Genomic DNA, 21,313 nt, shown 5'->3' on the forward strand with positions numbered 1-21,313 from the left:
TTAGCTAGTAAACGCCAGCCGTTTGTTTTCCAAATGGTTTATACTCCTTAGCTCCCCTCTTGTTAACTCAGCAGTAGACAGATCATGGAGAGGCAAGGAGGAGGCGCAGAGAGCTGGGTCTGAGGAAGAAGCCAGCAAACAACAGGAAACAAGACAAGGACGCTGCTGTGTCCTAAACGCAGGTTGGAAAGTAGAATGTCCTGGTATTACAGAAAAAGAGAAAAAGGCCCCAGCTTTAAGAATTTCGATAGTAGATTCAAGGTCTATTCTTTATAACTGAGAAACTTTTCTAAAGATTCAAGGAGGTAAGTACATCAAAAAAGTACTTAACTAAGTGCAAAACAGTGGGAATATAAGTAAGTCGGAGACTTTGTCCCTGTCTTCAAGAAACTGACAACATAAAGAAAGGTGAATGAAGATATTGATTCAAGAGTGCTCTGAGGGCATTTAAGTGTGATTCATCCTTACTTAATCAATAGAGCTAGAGTGGAAGGTTCCTGTAGGGAATGAGAGATTAGATTGGACTCTTACTAGGTTGTAGAGCATCAGAAACCAAGATAGGGCATGCAGTAGCTTTTAAATTTATGAGTAGCAATTATCTTTCTAATACATAATCTTAACTTCAGTGTGCAAAGCTTATACTCCTCATAAAAGAATTCACTGAAGTCCTAGACCACGAAACCACAACTTCCAGGCCAACACTTCCCCCTCCCCTCCCTTTTACATTGTCCCTTTTTACATTGTCCTTTTTACATTGTCCCTCCCACAAGGGGCTCAGGTCCACTGACAGGGCATCTCGGAGAGACACAAGTAAAAATTAGGCCATTCACCAATATTGTGGTTACAACAGATTTTATTCCAGATATTTGAATTCCTTAAACCTCCCTGGCATTCCCAGGAAGGATAGTGTCCTTTAAATAGCTTTGCTTAAAAAGTGCCTGATCTGTCCAACAAAAGCACACAAAGCTAAGACCACACACAAGGAAGAGGGGCATGAGGCCCCTTTGATCTCATGCACTGGGGCCCTCCTGTGTCAATGACATCCACCTCCAACACGCAGCCCACCCCGCACTCTCCCAACCACCGCACACAAAAGCAAGAACTACCGAATTGTTCTAAAGGGTACAGGCTTTGTCACTCCAACCATGGAGTCAAGGACATTCCCAGAAAGTGGTTTTGGAGTTTTCTTATTTGGGAGTATTTTGTTTTTTGTTTTTTGTGTTTTCCAAGCCAAATTTCAAAACTCCAGACAGGGAGCAAAGTCATTTGTGAAACTATTTCTAAATGGATAAACTAAAAATGTGGGGACACCAACTCAGATGCTCCTAAGAGACTGAGTCAGAACCACTTTGAAGACAAACGTCATGCTTCAGGTGCCAGCACAAGCACTGAAGACGGTGGCCACGATCTGTGCCGCCAGTGCAGCTCATCCACTTCTTGGGGATATTTCATTGTAAATATTTAGGAGCTCGTGAGCTCTCCCAGTTCATCGTCATATCATGACAATAAATGCCTCCAAACACGTCCTCCCCGTGCCTCTCCACAATGGCAATTTCATACAGTCTCTACTTTCCTCAAACTGCCAACTTTTTCTGCCCCCATATGGGAGATGACCTTATGTCAAATATTCCAAACAAAGTCAGGTACTCTGTCACATCCTGACACCATCCCATCCAAGCCCGTGTGCAGCTACAGCCTCTCATTCCACCTTCTTTCTTACCATTGCTGCCATCATGCGAAGGCACAGCTTCTGCAAGTGCTTTGCAGGGCTCCGCAGAGCCCCGTCCCCAGCCTGCCTCCCCACACTTCACTCCTCCCCCCCAACCTCAGCCTCTCCTCACACTGTCCTTTCCCATCAGCATTCACGCTCCTCTTTCCCCCGAGCCCTCCTGGCTGCCAGGCCACCCCCAGCTCCTTGTGTCCCTCCTGCCCTCAGAGTCTCCCCTTCACCCGTCCGTCTGTCCACCCATCCATCCACTCTTCCACAACCCCCTTTGGTCGGATTTCAAGCCACTGAAACGACTCTTCTTTAGGTCAACAGACACTTGCACAGTGAGGAATCTGCTGTCTTTCGGCCTTTTTCGTTTGAGCTCTCACAAGCCTTGCACACAGTTAACCAGGCTTTTCCTTCTGGAAACACCCATTCCCCAGCTTCCTTCATAGCTACTGTCCTCAATTACCTTGTGATTCTCTGGCCACGTCTTCTGAGTTTCCTTTGAGAGCTCCTCTCCTTCTCCCAATCTTTATCCAAATTCTGCCCTCAACTCACTTCAGCTCTCACTTGGTGATCTCTCCTCCAACGTCTTACCCACTCTCATGGCTTCGGATACTTTCATAACGCCCAATCTTCAGGCCAAATCTCTGCTCTGAGGTCCAGTCCTCCAGCTCAGCTACCTGCTGCACGTCTGTCTCCACATGAAGGTTTCACATTCCCTCAACCTCAGCAGATCCAAAGACCAGTGCGTCATCTGCCCTTTCCCAGCCCGTGGGTAGCTCCTGCCATGGGCACCTTCTCACCCACAGGAGGGCACCGCCTTCGGGGAGCCCGTCAGCTGAAGACTGGAGCTCACCTCAGCCCCGCCTGCTTCCTCCCGCCGCCTCCTCTGCCTCGTAAGTATTTTTCAGCCCATCCACTTCTCTCCATCTCTACTCCTTCCATCCTAACCAAAGCAACTAGAATGTCTGCTATGTGACACTCCCATAAGCGTCCTACAGGCTGTGCCCCCACCTACGCCCCCCACAGCTGCTAGTTACAAGACCACAGTTTAAATCTCTTAAATCACTGCACAACGTGATCCTCGGCACGGCATCAGGCCCCACGCAGCCTGGCCCCAGCCTCGTGCAGTCCCATCTGCCTCTGGGCCCCCTGGACACCCTGCCCCAGACATTTCCAACCCTTCCTTCAGGACCTTGCTCTGCCTGGAGCACTTTCTTTCCTGCCTTTCCAGTTTCCTTCTCCATCCCTGCCTCCCTCCTCCTCTGCCCTGCCCAGCCTGGCCAATTTTTTTTTTTTTTTTTTTTTTGTACTTTGGAGTATTGACTTTAATGTTACTCCCTTAGGGACATTTTCCCAATGGCCACCATCCTCAGAAGAGGTTATATTCTTCCATGTATCCGTAGCATGTCTCCAATTGTCTGATGAGAACTACACAATTGTAATTAAGGAAATTATTTGTTTAAAGTGGATGTCTGCTCTCCTAGCTATAAGCTCCAGGAGAGAAGAAAAGCCCGGGCCTGTCTCACCAGTGCCTCCCTAGGACCTAGCACAGTGCCTGGCAGAGGCAGACACACAAGAGATATTTGTCCCACAAGTTAGTGACCCTCAGCCCCGGCAGTCGTGTGGATGAGAGCTGTGTCACACCCTCTTCTGCAGCTCAGCAGAGCCTTAAACCTCCATGAGTCCTGGATCCTACTCTTCCCAGGCGCTGCGAAGGATGGCGGCATAGCCCAGTTTGCCAGGATACCCCCCATGTACATCATTTGTCCTGTTGCCATTCACCCTCAAAGTGTCCTGGTTAAACTGTAAAAAAATATAGTCACCTGAGCTCCAGCCAACTTGATGCAGACCCAACCTGAAAGTGCCGTCCTCCCCACCCCATCCCCTGGCCACATGTGACTTGCCCGCTGCTCTGGAGAGATCACTGGCTACCACCACCACCAGGGCTGTAGTGGGGAAAGCACCCACCATGTGAGCTCTACCCCTTTTCCACCACCAAGGGAACGTCCCGCAGCCTGGTTGGCGCGGCTGCTGAGAGGCACAGTCCACCGACTGCAAAGTCAGTCGCTCTCAGCAAAAGCAAGCTCCCGACCTGGGCTCTCCCTGTCCGGTCCTCTCCCTCCCTGCCCCTGCTCCTTCTGCCTCCTGCTTCGACTTCTGGAGAACATGAGGCTTTACTTCCATGTGGCCCTATAGGGAAGAATTGGAACTGAACAGTGGGGGGGGGTTATGAGAAGACACATTTTGACTCAATACAAAACCTATCGGACAGAGCCGTCAACCACAGAGTTGTCTTTTTTGAGAGATAAGGAGTTCTCTGTCGCCAGAGGTGTTCAGACAGAGGCTACATACTCATCGTAAAGAGGATTACAGCATCAAAGAAGGCTGGTTAAACTTTACGTTGCCTTTCTGCTGAGCGTTCTATGATTCTACACTTAATAAAAAGTTATTTCATGTCTATGTGGTTACAGAAAGTAACTGAAATGTGGATAAATACTTATTTATAGTTGGCAAACCTTATCCAAAGAGCTTTTCCATGAATATTCTGACTCACCATGTGCCCAAATAAATGTGCGATGAATGGCCTAAAGATAAAGACGTAAAGGTAAAGAAAGATACAAATATCTCCAAACACTCCTGACTGACATAAAGGTGCCCATTCCACCTAAAAAGCATGACTATCCTGAAGTCCCCTTGGCTGATAGGAAGTAACACATTACCCTGCAATAAGGTGGTTTATTCATCTTCTTTCCAGTGCATCGTTCCCGAAGTCATCAATTAATTTTATTTTTTAGTTAATTTTTTTGAGTTCTAAACATTCAAAGATAAAGTTTACATCAGTGTCCTACATGAAGGGACTTTCTTCCTCAGAGAAGTTTCCCTATTCAACACAGCATGGACTCCAAACCAGGTCTGAGTGCATCGGTGCTTCAGAAACTGACCCTGCTGGCCCATGGGAAAAGACTCATCTCCCAAAGTCTATGAAGAGGCCTGGAGGTGCTGGCAAATTCAGGCTTGTTGATGCTGGAGGTGGTTTGCTGCCGTGGTTGGGTGAAGGCACCAAGCACACAGTTTTGGGAGGTGGTGTGGCTGGCAGCACTGTGTTTTCAGAAATTGTTCATCCAGAGCAGAGGGAGGAAAGGGAGTACGTTCTTGCCAAGAGGACCAAGGAGGCAGGCAGAGGGTCAATGTCCTCAGCACACAAGCTGGATTTTCAGGACAGTGCTCCAGTGCCATCCAAGGTCTGGGATGCTACCCGGGGAAAACTGAAACAGACACCTCCTCCCACAACTGGAGCTGCTTGGCAAAGGGAAAGTAAAGAAGGTCCGATGGGTACTTCCGTGCACTCAGTGGGCATGCAGGTCTTCCATCACACCGGGCAGACTCCACTCGCTGTGCCCTGGGGCCGCCACCGTTCCCTTGGCCCTGGTTAGGATTCGCCTAGGAACAGAGCAAAGAGAAATACGCAGGTGGGAACCCACAGAAACGCCAGTGGAAGCAGCTGAGGAACACATGCTTTCCGCAAGACCCGAATCTTAGTTTTTAATTCATGTACCTATTTGCCATTCACAAGGGATCCGTCCTAAATCCACCTGCAAAGCCGCCACTCCCCAGCCCCCTGAAGCACCTCGTTTCCCCCACAGCGTGCACTTTGGGCATCAGCAGAGCACGCATTGGAGCGGTCTCAGGAAGCGGTTTCCTGTTCCTCTGTGGAGGTCATGTTGAACTCGTGTGCAGCATGGACTGGAGTTATCACCAGGTTAAATATCTGACCTGCTCGTTGCCCTCTTCACTGCCATCACCATCACATCTCTTTTTCAGCCCACTTCTCTCAAATGAGCAATTTGCCGGATTTTGAGCATCCAGGCGCGCAGCAAGCTGTGAGCAAGACAGCTGGCCACGGCATGGACATGGACCGTCTGGCCACGGAGCCCCTCTGCTCTTTCCTGCATCTCTCAGCTTCTCACGGGAGCCGCCACTGCTCTCACCTTTCCACCTTCTTCCCTCTAGAAAGCACAAGGCTTCTTACAGCAGCATGCTGGGACTGTGCTACCAACATCTACTGACGTCTAGACGTCCTCCAGAAGGAAGCAACCTGGTGCTGGCTGGTGGTGGAGGTGGTGCTGGCCTGAAAGGACCCGGGTCTTGAGTTTGGAAGTGGGAGGGAGCCCTGGATATCCCCCAGTCTCATTCCCATATTCATAGATGTGAGAATAAAGAGTTAGAGGGGCGGAGTGACTTGCTCCTTTGGACAATACATAAAATACTTGCCCAAGGATCCACGGCTAGTTAGTGGAACAGAACTAGAATCCAAATCAAAGCTTTTCCCACCTCACGTACTCCCCATTTTTATGTAGCATGTAAGAGAAAACTCACAACACCCACTTGGGAAATTGTTACTACAGATGTCTTTCTCCCCAACTGGTGTCCACCCAAACGACAGCCAATCACATTCAGCAATCTGCAAATGAGCATTCACCCGGCACTTTCTGTGCACCAGGTGCTTTGGAGAAGGGAGGAAAATAAAACTGTTCCATTCCAGTGCTCAAGAGCTTACAATCTAGTCGGAGAAGCAAGACATCTGTTTGTCCCATATGAGAAACTATGTGCCAGGTGCTGGTGCAGACACCAATTAAGCATTAAAATAAACAGACCGGCCCCTGTTCCACCCTCCCTGCCAGGCAGTTGTAGGCATACACTGCAAATAAGTCTCCTCAAATTTTTTATTATTTTATTTTTACTTCTGGTTATACACAGAAATCCAGGGTTTGGCTTTATTTTTGTTCAAAAGTAAGTATGTCCCTTCAGGGTCCATGACTCAAGGAGGGTGCTTGAAAGCTCACAGTCAGCTCATCACTTCAGGTGTTAATTCATCGCCACAGATGACCGTCAGGAATCAAGCCCTTCCTAGCCCAAAATGCCAAGGGGTCTTACTGAAGAGGAGAGGTGATCAGGGTCTGGCAAAATTTCTGCTGTTTCCCCCGGACAAGAATGCAGGCTGAGGAGGTTCCAAGTGACACAGAGAGGAAGAAAGCAGATTAAGGGGACTTCAGAGAACGTGCTTAGGAAAGGGAGACCCAGGAGGAAGAGATGTGGCAGGGATTTAGGAAGGAGCGACAGACCGAAAGGCACATCAAAAGCGAAGTGTCTCCTTTTTCGTGTCCCCTCAAAACCCCAGTGCGAGCCATGCTGCCCATCACATCAGAGCTGGACACACGTGTCTGTCAGAAGCGAGGACACAGGAGCTGAGTGAAGCAGGGGACTCAGGAAGCTGGGCAGGTCCCCAGCATGGTCGCCCTGAGGGAGGCGCGAGGCTGGCCTGCACAGGCTGTGCCTGATAACATGAGAAGGCCACTGCCATCTGCTGGTGACCTGCACAGTGGTTCCCGCTTCCTCCATGAGCCATTGCACTCTAGATAAATGAGAAGTGAGTTTCCAAACCACACTGCGAACCCCTTTCCTTCTGTGCAGGGTTTTTATAAGCTTTTAGCCTCCCCCTTAAAAAAAACAAACAAAACACCGAAGTTCTCATAAGAATAAGAAAAAAGGAACTTCTTGTGTCCCCTGCCTTCTGCGTTTTCATTTCCTTCTTAGGGTCTTCTTGGTTTTATCCCTTTCTCAGGCCCAGACTCAACCAACCAACTCTTGTCTCTGAAAAATGTAAATACAGCAAAGCAAAAAATTGACCAAAATAAGCAAAGAGGAGCCTTGTCTTCCAAGGTGACAGAGACCAAGCAGGCCACTCCCAGAGCCATGACGGGCCACCGAATCCTCCCTCTCCGGGTGGCCAGTGCTGGGAAACGTTCCTCTGCAGCTGTCTGTCTAGTGACCTCTCCTATGACCTCAGCCCATCTGAAAAAGCTGGTGTTCTATTTTTTGTTTATTAGCTTTTTCTGTTTGTTTCTGTGGAAGCTGATTTCTGTCACATGAGTAAGCATGCAAGGGAGGCAAAGAGCCAAGTTACCCAGTGTGGGCTCCGAGCCCCATGAGGGCTGAAACTGTGATCAGAAGCAGGACGAATGCTCAGGCAGAAGACAGGTGTGGTTGGAGGGATCCTGGGCCCCAAAGATGTCTGTGTCCTAAACCCAGAGCCTGTGAACATGTTACGTTCCATGGCAAAAGGGAATTAAGGTTGCGGATGGGATTAAGTTTGCAAATCAGCTGGCCGTAAGAAAGAGAGATTTTCCTGGATTAAACCAGTGGGCCCAATGTAATCACAAGTATCCTTAAAAGCAGAGGAGGGAGAAGCAGAGAAATGACGGCATGAGAGGGACTTGCCTAATGCAGCTGGCATTGGAGATGGGAGGGGCCGCAAGCCAAGGAATGTCATTGTCTCCAGACCCAGAGCCTAGAGCCTCCAGAAAGGAACACAGCTCTTAGCACAGTGAGACTCCTGTAGGATTTCTAACCTACCAAACTGTAGGATAATAAATTTGTGTTGTTTTGAGCCTCTGAATTTGTGGTAGTTTGTTACAGCAGCAACAGGAAACTAATGCCACAGGCTTTCAGCTCTTCTCTGCTCCCCCAAGAGTGTCTGTAGAATGTTCCATGTACAGAGCAGTTCTTCTTCCCTGTCTCTGGCCAAACCCACTTTTCATACTCCCTAGAGAAGTGAAGTCCTTTTGCGTACAAAGGGGGTAAGCAGAGAGGAGCACAGGTGCCGCGCTTCTGTGAGGGTCCACTCCTGTGTCAGACTACTGACCAGAGTGACAGGCGTGTCAGGAAAAAGGTGGAGTAACTCCCAGGGCCCACAGACGGAAAGAGGGGAATGGAGTGACTGAGCATGTCACTAGCACCTGACCTGTTGTCATCTCCAAGAACACTAAGACCTCACTGGAGGGATAGGCTTCCTGCAGGGCTCCATCCCATTTTCTGGGATATTAATGGAAAGGTCTGGAGTACTTTGGGACATCCGCGTTATACCACCTTGTGTGTGAAGGACCCACTGAGTCATTCCTTCCTGCATTCAGTAAGTATTTGAATGCCTACTGTTGCCGATTTCATGACAATATATGAGGGTAGTTATTGCTGTTGATAAAAATGATCTTTTCAATAAATATCTGTTCATATGTTTGGGGTAGTCTGTGGGGTCTAACCGGGTTGGCAAACCAAGCCTATAGGCTAAATCTGGCCATTCCTTTGTTTTTGTATGAGCTAGTAATGACTTTTACATTTTTAAAAGGTTGGGAAGAAAACAAACAAAAAAGAATATTTCATGACATGTGAAAACTATATAAAATTCAAATTGTAGTGCTTATAAAGTTTTATTAGAACAGCCACACTCATTCATGTATGTATCTCTGGCTGCTTTTGTATTGAACATACTACAAAATTTCATTTTTATCATCAGCACATATCTACTATATCACAACAAGAAACAGAAAGTGGACTTAGAACATCACATTTTTATAGCACAGTGTAGTGTGTATTATTATCAAATTCGATGTTGAACATTTCTGTATTATGCAATGATGCTATACCTCTGCTGACAGAATACAACACACGCCACCATTAACAGACTTACACTCATCACAGTATTCCCAACTCACAGAAAAGCGATGGTCAGAAAAATGAGAAAACTTAAAATGGAATGTCTCATCACAGAAGCATCTTCTTCACCAAAGTAAGTTTCTGAATGGCTCATTTGTCAGCCAAGCAAGAAAAACCATTGCCAGTGGCAAGTTAATTAAATCATGTTTGATTTCAGCAGATGAAGAAAGGTGTCCAGAGAAAATAGACTTATTAGCATGTTGGTGAGAACAGTTGCGGAATACTACTCTGCCAGAGAAAAGAATGAAATTGTGTCATTCGCAGCAACGTGGATGGACTTAGAGAAAATTATGTTAACTGAAATAAATCAGGCGCAGAAAGAGAAAAACCTTATGTCCTCACTCATATGTGGGAGCTGAAAGAAAGAATCACAATAATACATTGAACTTTCAAAAATAAAAAAAGAAGAGGGAGAGAGAAAACAGAAGTGTGTCCCCTCCCCTCTAACTACAGCAGCTGCTTTCTCCGGTGCAGTGACGTGTAAGACATTTCTGATGGTACGAGGGTACTTCACAAAGTTTGTGGAAAAACAGAACTGACAGATAATGCAAATCTTTCCATGAACTCTTTGAAGTACCCTGGTAGAGTTGGAAGGGAATCACTCTAAGGAAGGTGGGTAAATTCTAAGCCACAATGTGGAAACTTTAGTGGCAGAAAAAGTTGGCGGTTCGAGGAAAATGGAGACTGTATGAAATTGCCATTGAGAAGGGGCACGGGGAGGATGTGTTTGGAGGTATTTTATTGTCATGATATGAAGATGAACCAGGAGCGCTCACCAGCTCCTAAATATTTACAATAAACTTTCCCCAAGAAGTGGAGTCAAGCTAAAGGGCCTCACTGCAGCTTGGGGACGCTAGCCAGTGCTCGCCACATGGGCACACCTGCCCAAGGCTGCCTGGTCATCTAGTTTTATAGAGAGAAGCCAGAAACACAACTTTTTATATGGAAGGTCCCAATTTTTCAATGCCTGTAAACCAATTCAACCATTCTTAAAATACCGTGAGAACCAAATAACACCTCTGCTGGTTGGCTTGGACCTCTGAGGCATCAGCTGAGTGACCCCACCCATTCCACGGTCTAGACTGGTTCATCCTCATGCCCCTCCCCAGGGGAATACTGACATCCCTGGGGTGCACTTACACCCGAGCACACAGTTGCAACACGACAGCATCTTCTCTCTGCCTGTCCTTGAAGGAACATTGAAAGCTTTTCTGAAATTGGCTCTTTATCTGATTATCACCCAGACTGATGTTTTAATGAATGTTTTCTTTAGAAAGCAGAGGATGGGGCTGCTGCTGAGGAGAGGAGCATCAAAAGCAGCACCATGGGTGAATCTGGACTGGGGAAGTCCACATTAATCAACTCATTATTCCTCGCAATTTGTATTCTCCAGAGTATCCAGGTCCTTCCCATAGAATAAACAAAGACTGTACAAGTGGAACGATCCAAAGTTTTAATCTAAGACGGTGGTGTTCAGTCGCTGCTCACAATAGTTGATACCCCAGGATTTGGAGGTACGGTGGATAATAGTAATTGCTGGCAGCCTGTTATCAACTACACTGACAGTAAATTTGAGGGCTACCTAAATGCAGAATCGAGAGTGAACAGACGTCAGATGCCTGATAGCACGGTGCAGTGTTGTTTATACGTCATTGCTCCTTCAGGACATGGACTTAAACCATTGGATATTGAGTTTATGAAGCGTCTGCATGAAAAAGTGAATATCATCCCATTTATTGCCAAAGCAGACACGCTCACACCAGAGGGATGCCAACAGTTTAAAACACAGGTAATGAAAGCAATCCAAGAACATAAAATTAAAATACATGAATTTCCAGATAAAGATGATGAAGAAGAAAATAAGCTTGTCAAAATGTAAAGGACCGTTTACCTCTTGCTGTGGTAGGTGGTAATACTATCATTGAAGTTAATGGCAAAAGGGTCAGAGGAAGGCAGTATCCTTGGGGTGTGGCTGAAGTTGAAAATGGTGAGCATTGGGATTTTACAATTCTAAGAAATATGGTGATAAGAACACACATGCAGGACTTGAAAGATGTTACCAAGAATGTGCACTATGAGAACTACAGAAAACTGGCAGCTGTGACTTACGGTGGAGTTGATAACAACAAGCACGAAGGGCAGCTTACTGACAGCCCTCTGGACAAATGGAGGAAGAAAGGAGGGAGCGTGTAGCTAAGATGAAGAAGATGGAGATGGAGATGGAGCAGGTGTTTGAGCTGAAGGTCAAAGAAAAAGTTCAAAAACTGAAGGACTCTGAAGCGGAGCTCCAGCGGCACCATGAGCAAATGAAAAAGAATTTGGAAGCACAGCACAAGGAATTAGAGGGAAAACGTCGTCAGTGTGAGGATGAGAAAGCAAACTGGGAAGCTCGGCAGCGTATTTCAGCACAAAAGAACTCTTCGAAAACTTTGGAAAAGAACAAGAAAGGGAAGATCTTTTAAACTCTCTGTTGACCACCAGTTACGTGCTAGTTGCCAATGTGCCAGCTTGGACATCAGTGCTTGTTGGATCCGTTTGACCAATTTGCACCAGTTCTATCCATAATGATGGATTTAACAGCATGACGAAAATTATTTTTTTGTTGTTCTTCTCGACGGAGATTAAGATACCTTGAATTGTCTAGGATGTTGTGTACTTAGAAAGGAACAGCTCTAAGTACCTTTCCGATGTTTTCTTTTTCTTTTTTTTTTTTATTAGACAGATATCTTTGGTTTAATGAAAGAGAACATTTTACTGTTGTACAATCATGTTCTGGTGGTTTGATTGTTTACAGGATATTCCAAAATAAAAGGACTCTGGAAGGTTTTCACTGAGGATAAATTGCCATAATATGATGCGAACTACGCTTCTCTATGATAATTATAATATGAAGGTTCCATTCAATGCAGCATATACAATAATGTAATTTTGTCTAACACAGTTGACCCTATTTTTGACACTTCCGTTGTTTAAAAATACACATGGAAAAAAAACCTATATGCTTACAGTGCACCTAGAGCTTTTTTATAACAACCTTTTTTGTTTGTTTGTTTTGGATTCTTTAAATATATATTATTCTCATTTAGTGTCCTCTTTAGCCAGAATCTCATTACTTCTTCATTTTTGTAATAACATTTAATTTAGATATTTTCCATATGTTGGTCCTGCTAAAATAGAATATAGCATATTTCATATGGTAGGAACCAACAAGGGAACTTTCCTTTAACTCCCTTTTTACACTTTATGGTAAGTAGCAGGGGGGGAAATGCATTTATAGGTCATTTCTAGGCAAAATTGTGAAGCTAATGACCAACCTGTTTCTACCTATATGCAGTCTCTTTATTTTACTAGAAATGGGAATCATGGCCTCTTGAAGAGAAAAAAAGTCACCATTCTGCATTTAGCTGTATTCATATATTGCTTTTCTGTATTTTTTGTTTGTATTGTAAAAATTCACATAATAAACAATGTTGTGATGTAAAAAAAAAGAAAAGAAAAGAAAGAAAGCAGAGGATGGAAAGCAAGGAGGGCAAAGGACAGATATGCAACATTGCTGTGTTACAGCTCACAATTTATGTGCTTTGCAACCACAAAACTCCTTAAAAGAGATAACTGCTATTGCTGGGCTGTGCACCTGTCTTTTAGTGCCGTCCCCTCTGTGCTTCCCCAGCATGTAAGGTGTCAGTGGCCAGAGATGTGTGACTTCTGGACCCACAGGTTTCCTGTCCTTTTGGGTGTCTAGAACCAAGCCTGCCTGTAGGCCCCTCGGATAGGGTCTCTAACCTCCACTAGGGGCTCCATCTCCACCTGGGCCATTCAGCACCTTATGCAGAATCATGATGTGGTCAGGATGTATTCTGGCAGCAGAAATAGGTAGCTATGTCTTGGCTGAACATAAATGTGAGTTTTATTAAATGGACAAAATATTAAAACACTTAAATTCACTCATTCAAGCCAATGTCTGAGGGCGTCCCATTTACATATTAGTCTAAATTATAAAATACACAGCTTTTGTTCATGTGACCATTTGCATCTCACAGAAACGCTCTCCCATGCATAATCTCATTTGATCTCCACAAAACCCTTTGAGGTAGAAGAAACTGATGGCGTCACCACCGTTTTACCAGTCAGGAAAGTAGGGTGACATGACTAAACCTCGATTGCCAAACCTGTGACAATGGAGACCTAAATTTGAATCAAGGTCTTGACTTGGGAACTGTGCTCTTCCACCTACACTTGGCAGTCTCGGGGTACAAGGTGCAGCACCAAATCTATTCTTGAACACTTACAGGAAAATGTGACAACCCCTGTTGCAAAGAATACTTTGTTGAGTGAGTCATTGCATCTCAGCAAATGCACTTTGGGAAGTGACAGAACAAAATAAGCACCTTGAGGGAGCCAGTGTGGGACACATGCCTCAGCTTTCCTCAGCAGACACCATCGTGATTTTATCCACAGTAAATGGCCAGAGGGCCACCAGGTCTCCCTGGGGACACTAGTGAGCTGGGAGGAGGCATCAGCTTCATTCACTCCGTAACTCTGGATGGAACTACTTTGCCTGCCCAAAGTCCATTTGGAGACCTGCCCTCTCTCATCCATGGTCCTTGGGGTGGAGAGGGGAACAGTTAATACCTGTGCCCAGCTCTGGAAGTGGGCACGTGCCCCAGCCCAGCCCATCAGGGATCTTTCTCAACAAGGTCATAGTGACTGATTAAGAAGTAAGCATGTGACACAAGTTGTCCACTCAGACCTCTTCCCAGAACTTTTCCTGGAATTATCAGAAAAGCAACTTGGGCTTACAGAACTAGCTATGAGACGAGGTAAGCCACATGTGCCACCATGTAGGGCGAGCCCTCTTGGAAATGAGAGAAAGACATGCAGAAAGAAAAGCTAAGAGATGCAGCAAGGGTCTCGGTGGCATTTGAGCCCCTGGACACAGTCAAGCTTGAAACCACTACATCCCAACACTTCTGAATTATCTGATCCAACAAATTTCCTTTTATGCTTAAACAAGTTTGAGTCCTGCCCCAAACCCTCCAACAAAGAATATCAAGTCAGTAAACTAAAGATGATAGGATCAGGTCAAAAACTTGTGTAGTGCCTATTATTTCAGGAATGCAAACTTGAGCCACAGACTGGTGAGGCTGAAAGGAGGCCCAGGGATCATCTAGTTCAGCTCCCCCCTTATTTTAGAGAAACGAGGTCCAGAAATATCCTTTTCAAGTGTCTTAGGCAAGTAACTAGCCCAACACCATATAATTAATGATGAAATTGGCATGTAAACTGCCACATTTATAGAAATAAATTCAAATACCATCTTCCTCACATTTCCTGTTGCCCTTTTATAGACTGTTTTAACTATAAGCCATTCTGCATATGGATCCTCTCTCCAAAGTCTTTGGAAGCCAGATCTGCATGTGGTAGAGATGGCTACCCTCTGGTTAAATCTGAAGGCCGAAGTTCTGATCACCAGCTTTCTGGGCCCAGAATCTCAATTCTGTGGTCGCAAGGGCTGATTCATCTGTTATCTGTGCATGATGTGGCTGATGTCCCTGATGTATCTTACTGTCACCCCAAACTATCAAGACTTCACGACTCCTGGATCCCAGTTCAGATTTTTTCCCACCACATCAGGGTAACCTTCAGAGGCAGCTTACTTTGTCAGGAAATAAACCAATGTTGAAACTCGAGAGAACCTAATATAACCCCCTCATGTTTATACATGAAGAAAGTGAATGCTAGAAAAGTTCCTGGTTCAAGGTCATACAGCTGGTTAATCACAGGACTTGGGACATCACGTCTCCTGGCACACACAGCAGAGCTTCCCCTCATACTTCCTCCTCTTCTGCAAATCTTTTGCAGTATAGGTCCTCTGCCTCAGGATCACACCCCTGAAATGTTCAACCGTAAAGCAAACTTCTACAATCCAAATACTATTTTCCCATTTACGTCTGTAATGAAAAGACAAGTCAATCCAGTCAGCAGATTATTTGGTTGCATATAGCACGGCAGCAGTCAGCTGATATAGGAACATTCAACATAACACAAAGCCACTGGCTAGAGCAAGTCAGGAGCACTACGTCCATGTTCATCTTTATTATTAGAAAATCTGAAAGTTTCATGGAATAAGGACTAGCCTGTATATATTCCCCACCATAGTTTATAATACTAATTCATTCAACTAATATTTATTAATGTGCCAGGCACTACTCAAGACTCTAAGCATATGAGTGACTGAAACAATAAAAATAAATAAATCCCTGCCCGTACACAATCACATGGCTTTATATTCTAGAAGAAATCACCTATTTAAAGTTTTTATCTTCACGAATCAATTCCATTTAAGAAAGTTTCATTGAGGCTTTATTTATGTCCTTTCAAGACCCTGTGAAAAGTACAAAATCCATGGTCTTTACCTTTTAAGAACTTAAATAATAATTTGTGGGAAACCAGACGCACACACTCACAAAAACAATTATCAATAAAAGACATTATCAAGTCAAAAAAGTGCAGTATCAAATTAATCCTGAAAATAATTTAGAGGAAGAGAAATCAGAGTGCAATGGTTAGAAGCACCAGTCTTGTCTATGGAAGAGAGAGGCATCCAGCATGGAGAAGAGAAGGGGCAAAGAACACAGTCCAGCAAGAGCTGGTTTTTTCCTAAGGCTCCTTGGGCCAGAATGGTAAGAAAATGCCTGGAGTGCCAGAAAGCCCGACTGACTGCACTGTAACTTCAGCCTATAACAATCAAAGCTGCCAAAAGTTCTAAGCAAGAGACTAGCTGGCAAGTGGCAGCCTCCTCCCGACAGAAGGAGGCTTAGTCGTACTTGGGTAGTGTTTGTTCATCAGATGTGCTCGTCGTGTGTGCTGACAGCTGAGTGACAAAAACAATCTCCCATCTGCCTACTGGGGAAATAGACACTGAGCAGAGAATACTCAGATAATAAGGAAATGCTTGTGATAAGGACTGTAAGTAAAGTGACAGGTTGCAGAGACAGAGCACGGCAGGGAGGCACTGGTAGATAGGAGAACCTCTAAGGAGGTGTTATTTTTGCTGAGACCTAGATGAGCCCCAGAGGGGTGTGGGCAAAGTCCCCAGCAGGAGGGTCTCCAGGACAGCCGTAGGGCAGCACACCAGGGCTGGAGACAGCAGCTGAAGGAAAGAACTGCCCTGGAGGTCAGGGAAGTCCAGGAAGACATTCGTCAGCTTCAGGAGGGAATGACGTGCCTTGTTTGTTTTCAAGTCCTAGCTACTTTGTGGACAGTAGATAGAAAACCAGAAAATAGAAACTACCACCCCTCGAGAAACTCTAGGGCCCAGAGACGGCCATGAGAACTGGGAAGGAGGGGTTTGCCCATGCCGCTTCCCCTTCTCTCATTTCAGACACACTAAAGGGAAAAGGAGCCAAAATCACTGTCAATTTCAACACTCTTGACAGATGCTGCTGCCCAGGCCAACAGTCTCCAGGAAGGCCTGCTCTTCTCATCCATGCCCTGGCCTATGAGCAAGGCCAGACCCACCACTGCCTGGCTATGCTCCAAGTGGGCAAGTGCCAGCCTGGCAGCGGGAGGTAGCCGGAGAGAGCAAACTTGTCCTCCGAGGCCAGGCCCTTCTCCCCAGCCCTGCCCCACTCCCAGGCCCTTAGAGCAAACATCCCACAGGACAGGCTGGCCCCGCCAGCCTTATGCCCTTAGGATTTTACACCCAGTGTGTGCCCGGGGAGTCCTGCAGCATGAAGAGGAAAGTGTCACCAAGCGGTTTGCCACTTGTGTGCCCCTCCCACGCCTCAGCCCCAGACACAGCCTGCAGCACCTGCCAGCCCTCAGAAGCCAGTGGTCACTGTCGCCCCACTGCTGCTGTGGAACCAGCCTCCTGTAACTGCCTGAAGGTTCTAACTGCTGTCCCGGCCCTCAACTGCTGCCCAGCAACTGCTGCTCTGCACAACTGCCACTGAGGCCTTGCCACCCACACCCCAGGGCCTCTCCAGCCCTTCCTCATCTGTTTTTTTTTCTCACCCTCCCAAAGTCTCCACCCCAGAATGATCCCCTGTTTTCTGGCAGTTTCTAACTGGTGCTGAGGGCTAGCGATTGCCTTGGTCAGAGGGCCTCAAGCTTTCCCAACATACAACTTTTGAAGACCCATTTAAATACTTTTGTCAGAAGCAGCTCAGGGTCACATGATAACGTTTTTTTAGAAAGAATGTCCTGCTATGGAGCATCACTCTGGCTAGTCTGACTGCCCACAGGATCTCTCTAAAGTCAGGTCTTGGGTCTACTGATCCCTTACGCCTCAACACCAAGTTGTGACATCTGGACTCAAGGTCCAGAAATGTATCGTTGCACATTTTGCATCGTCAGAGCCATGGGCTGCTCTGTAGCAAGCTCGACCCTGCCGGGCACAGCACTCTTCAGCTGGCCAAGGTCCTCTTGTCACTTGGATGTCCACCTGGATCCTCGCTCTCTCCTCTTCACAGCCCAATTTCTTGAAAATTTTTCTCACTTTTCTCTCCCTTTCCTTCCCTCTCCTTACATGTCTCCCGACCTCTCTTTCACCCACGGCAGTCAAGCTTCTCCCACCACGACGTGGCCAGAGTCAGCCTCTGTGCAAGACGCAGTGAGCTGCTCCTGCCGGAGGCTGTGGCTGTTTTTACCCTCACCTCGGGATGCATCTCTGAGGCAGCTCACTCTGTCGAGCACTCCATTTTAAAACTGTTTGAGCTCTTAGTGTTGTCAAGCTCTCCGATATACAATAGGGCTACAAAGACAAATTTAGACACTGTCCCTCAAGAAATTCAGAGTGTGGTGGACGACCTAGGCTAAGTGTTCTGTGGGAACACAGAAATATGGAGCACCAGCCCAGAAAGGTGGGGGGAGGGAGAGGAGTTAAGTCAGGCAGGAAAGGAGGAAGTCCCCAAATAAAGGAAATGGGAAAGGCAGACATGAGGGTTCCCGTTGCCAAGACAGCAAGCGTCTGCCAGATCCCAAGGCCAAGGTCAAAGCTGCGCTTCAGAAACACACACACACACATCACACAGAGAATGACTGACTTTCTTAATACAAATTTCTTGTATCCAAAATGCCTTGTGCAAAGTCAAGGCTCCACCCCTGGCCCAATTAGGTATGACCAGAGAGATAGAGTCATCCAATATGAATATGACAGCCAGAGCCATATCCAGCCTGTGTGGAAGGCTGTCAAGGCCTCTGAGCTAGACAGGCGGTGGACTCAGCCCACCCACCACAGGTGGGTGGTGAACTGGAGCTGCCACTCAGTAGGTTTTGAATTGAGTCTTGTCGCTATCTCTGAACTAATAGAATAAATCCCCCCCGCCCTACCTCCCCTCTCACTCTTGAGTCTTCTTTGCCACCAGGCACTCCCGGGAACCACTACCATAAGAATGAGCAGTTCAGGGGGCTCAAACGTTCCTCATCTCCTCCTGGTGTCCAGCTTGGTGCCTGGGACTAGATAGTGACTCATCTGCTGTGCTGTTTCCCAGGCCTGGGAGCCCTCCCAAGCTCTTCCCAACTCTGCTTCCCTACAGCTGGCTTCTGGAAGCACAGGGTGCAGCTGCTGTGAACAGCAACTCTGATGCTGACCAAATCCACGCCAGGCCTCCAAAGAGAGCATTGCCAGGAATGTTCCTCAACCATTTCCAGCATCAGATGGGAGCCCTGCCCTTGACAGCTGCCAGGATCCTGCCAAAGATGCCACACCCAATGGATCCACAATGTTTCTGATGCAGACAGCCCAGTCCCTGTTCTGGAGCCACCTGGGCCAAGCCTGTAGCAGGATGCACTTCCCATATTCCTGCGGTGTGGTTTTCACCTTGCTCCCCCTCTCTGGGCCTGTACAGGTGCATTCCTAAAACTGAAGCCTACCTGCATTACTGCAACACCCCCCCACATATAGGTACTTTAGGTAAAAATATGATCTTTACATATGCCACCATGTTGTAATGGGTATTGATCTCCATTCAACACATTGGAATGGGTGCCTATGGGGGTGAGTAGGAGTGGGCATTGGGGATAAAGCAGAAAAAATGAAATGAGATAGGGGCTTCACACAGACCAGTGATGATAATGGGTTAAGAACCAAAGAGTATGAATAAATCAATCTCATCTTCCTCGTGCTACCCTGGAGTAGGCACTGTTGCTGCTCTGACCGTATCCTAGGGACGTGGGTATGTCCCCCAGCCGCTGCTACCTTCTTCAGAAGACTTAGGTTACTGGCCGTACTCCAGTTAATGTGCTGGTGCTGGAAGTACCTGGGATGTATGGCCCCTCAAACAGCCACAGCCAGGGGTGGTGGCAGAGGCGTGTGAAAGCCTAGCACCACACCATGAGGCAAACCAAGACTGCACAGGAGCCTGGGCTCCAGCACTCCCTGTGCACCAGCCAAAGCTGAAACTGCACCTGAATCCCACCTGGCTTGGCCCCTTCCCACCTTGTCTCCCCTACTCTCTAAGGATTTCTTAGATTTCTCCTGGGAGAACTTCCTTAACAAGTCACTTGCACCCAAGGGTCAGCTTCTAGGGAACCCCAGCTAAAACTATTCCCAACATGAAAAAAACTAAAAGTAAATTGCTATCATCAACCTCACAGACACAAAGAATAAAGTGTACTTTCCTATAATTCAGCCGAATTTCTATTTAGGGACCTCATCTCCCCCAGATCCAGCAAATCATTCAGTTAATTACGGGCCTGTTCTCAGTGTTATACTGGTAAACCAACATCTCCAGTGAAGCAAGAAAGAAAAGAAAAAGCCCTGATTTCTAGCATTTGTTGATTTCCATGGTATAAAACTCTCATCATGACCAATCCCAATGATGTCACTGAACTGGGGTAAGGGTGCAGGATGGTGGCCTCGCAAGCCAGGAGAGCACACCACCTTCCAGTTCCAGCCCCTTTCCTTGGGGTTTTGTCTAAGTGGGAAGACATGTAAGCCATGACAGCATGTGTGGTGGCCATCCAGGCCTGAGTCACCCACCCACAGAGACCTACATGGCACCTCAGGTCATGGCACACAGGCTTTCAGTGGCCCTGATTTCAAAATGCAGCAAAGCCTAGTAGTCCTCTTGCACAGGGTCTTGCTGCAGCACCAGCATCCCACCCAGGAAGCAGGGCACATTCCTTCATCTTTTCTCTCTCCTTCCCGGGTGGCATGGAGAATCTGCTCTGGGGATGGGAGGTGGGGTGGGTGTGGGGGCACCCCACTTTCTGAATGCTTCTCAGCTCTCATCTCAGCACTTTGCCCAGTCACTGCCTCCTTTGGAACACGATGATTAAAATAACATTCATTCATTCACTCATTCACTAAGCTAGACACTGGGGATACAGTGAATTAGAAAAACTAGCTTCCTACTACTAGGAGCTTACGTTCAGTCCCTGTCCCTGGTGTGTGAGGAACAGAAGGGAAGCCAGGCCCTTGGGAGTGACCAGCATGTTACAGGGAAGCAGCACGAGTCAGAGGGGAGGCAGAGCATGAGGGCCCCACGCAGGGGCAGATGGGGACCCCACGTGGGGCCTGCAAACTGAAGCCAGGGCGCAAAGGGAAACCACTGTAGGTTTGTAAGAAATAGTGACATAATTGAATTTATATTTTTAAGAGATTACTGAAGGCATAGAGAACCAAGTGCAGGAAGGTAGTCGTGTGAACTAGGGTTGAGGCAGTGGGGACAGAAGTATTTGGAACACCTACTGAAGGCAGAAGTGATGGGACTTGATCACTGATTTGATGTGGAGCATGAGAAAAAGAAATTTAAGAGGCCTCCTGAGTTTTTGACTTGAGCCATGGGTGGGCCATGATCTCTGTATACGAGTTGGGGGTGAGAAAAAAGGAATCCACATGGTAGGGGGAGTATGAATTCCACCTGGCCCATGTTGAAATGAGATGACCACTGGAGCCAACAGAGATGGCAGGCAGTTAACTGAACACAGAACTCGGGGGGAGATGGAAATCTGGGGGTGGGACTTAAACCATGGGCTGAATTTAAACCATGGCCTTGGGAGAATAGAGGAAAGCTAAGAGCTGAGCCATGGGTCTCACAG

General features: G+C 46.8%; 1 pseudogene; it reads left to right on the forward strand.

Annotated features, from left to right (window-relative positions):
• Positions 1-10,592: 10,592 nt before the first annotated feature.
• On the forward strand, positions 10,593-11,730 carry LOC134362043 (septin-7-like; annotated as a pseudogene).
• Positions 11,731-21,313: the final 9,583 nt, after the last annotated feature.

Source organism: Cynocephalus volans, chromosome 13 (genome assembly GCF_027409185.1).
Source record: "Cynocephalus volans isolate mCynVol1 chromosome 13, mCynVol1.pri, whole genome shotgun sequence".
Taxonomy (NCBI): Eukaryota; Metazoa; Chordata; class Mammalia; order Dermoptera; family Cynocephalidae; genus Cynocephalus; species Cynocephalus volans.